Below are 2055 nucleotides of genomic sequence, written 5' to 3'. Positions count from 1 at the left end.
AATTGAGTCGTACGTGGCTATTAAGTGCATAAATTAAACGGTTCTTTTGAATGTATTTACGTACGTGGCTACATCTCATTGGAACTCGTTCAACTATTACAAGAATTTAATTTGAAAAAGTATAGCGATTGCCAAAGAGATGGCGCAAAAGTACTAATTGCATACACAAAAGACAATAATTCCAGATTCTGGATCATCGAAGTATAATTGATCTTCAAATCCTACATGAAACTGCACATTTTCAACTGAACTTTAAGGAAAATTGAGTCGTCGTGCCTATTAAGTGCATAAATTAAACGGTTCTTTTGAATGTATTTACGTACGTGGCTACATCTCATTGGAACTCGTTCAACTATTAGTTGAATCTAATTTGGAAAAGTATAGAGATTGCCAAAGAGATGGCGCAAAAGTACCAATTGCATACACAAAAGACAATAATTCCAGATTCTGGATCATCGAAGTATAATTGCTCTACAAATCCTACATGAAATTGCACATTTTCAACTGCCCTTTAAGGAAAATTGAGTCGTATGTGGCTATTTAGTGCATAAATTAAACGGTTCTTTTGAATGTATTTACGTACGTGGCTACATCTCATTGGAACTCGTTCAACTATTACAAGAATTTAATTTGGAAAAGTATAGGGATAGCCAAAGAGATGGCGCAAAAGTACCAATTGCATATACAAAAGACAATAATTCCAGATTCTGGATCATCGAAGTATAATTGATCTTCAAATCCTACATGAAACTGCACATTTTCAACTGAACTTTAAGGAAAATTGAGTCGTACGTGCCTATTAAGTGCATAAATTAAACGGTTCTTTTGAATGTATTTACGTACGTGGCTACATCTCATTGTAACTCGTTCAACTATTAGTTGAATCTAATTTGGAAAAGTATAGCGATTGCCAAAGAGATGGCGCAAAAGTACTAATTGCATACACAAAAGACAATAATTCCAGATTCTGGATCATCGAAGTATAATTGCTCTAGAAATCCTACATGAAACTGCACATTTTCAACTGAACTTTAAGGAAAATTGAGTCGTACGTGCCTATTAAGTGCATAAAATAAACGGTTCTTTTGAATGTATTTACGTACGTGGCTACATCTCATTGGAACTCGTTCAACTATTACAAGAATTTAATTTGAAAAAGTATAGGGATTACCAAAGAGATGGCGGAAATGTACCAATTGCATACACAAAAGACAATAATTCCAGATTCTGGATCATCGAAGTATAATTGCTCTACAAATCCTACATGAAACTGCACATTTTCAACTGAACTTTAAGGAAAATTGAGTCGTACGTGCCTATTACGTGCATAAATTAAACGGTTCTTTTGAATGTATTTACGTACGTGGCTACATCTCATTGGAACTCGTTCAACTATTAGTTGAATTTAATTTGAAAAAGTATAGCGATTGCCAAAGAGATGGCGCAAAAGTACTAATTGCATACACAAAAGACAATAATTCCAGATTCTGGATCATCGAAGTATAATTGATCTTCAAATCCTACATGAAACTGCACATTTTCAACTGAACTTTAAGGAAAATTGAGTCGTACGTGCCTATTAAGTGCATAAATTAAACGGTTCTTTTGAATGTATTTAAGTACGTGGCTACATCTCATTGTAACTCGTTCAACTATTAGTTGAATCTAATTTGGAAAAGTATAGAGATTGCCAAAGAGATGGCGCAAAAGTACCAATTGCATACACAAAAGACAATAATTCCAGATTCTGGATCATCGAAGTATAATTGCTCTATAAATCCTACATGAAACTGCACATTTTCAACTGAACTTTAAGCAAAATTGAGTCGTACGTGCCTATTAAGTGCATAAATTAAACGGTTCTTTTGAATGTATTTACGTACGTGGCTACATCTCATTGGAACTCGTTCAACTATTACAAGAATTTAATTTGGAAAAGTATAGGGATTACAAAAGAGATGGCGCATATGTACCAATTGCATACACAAAAGACAATTCCAGATACTGGATCATCGAAGTATAATTGCTCTACAAATCCTACATGAAACTGCACAT

Source organism: Photinus pyralis, unplaced genomic scaffold (genome assembly GCF_008802855.1).
Source record: "Photinus pyralis isolate 1611_PpyrPB1 unplaced genomic scaffold, Ppyr1.3 Ppyr1.4_LG8, whole genome shotgun sequence".
Classification (NCBI taxonomy): domain Eukaryota; kingdom Metazoa; phylum Arthropoda; class Insecta; order Coleoptera; family Lampyridae; genus Photinus; species Photinus pyralis.
Note: the sequence above shows the minus strand (reverse complement) of the source record.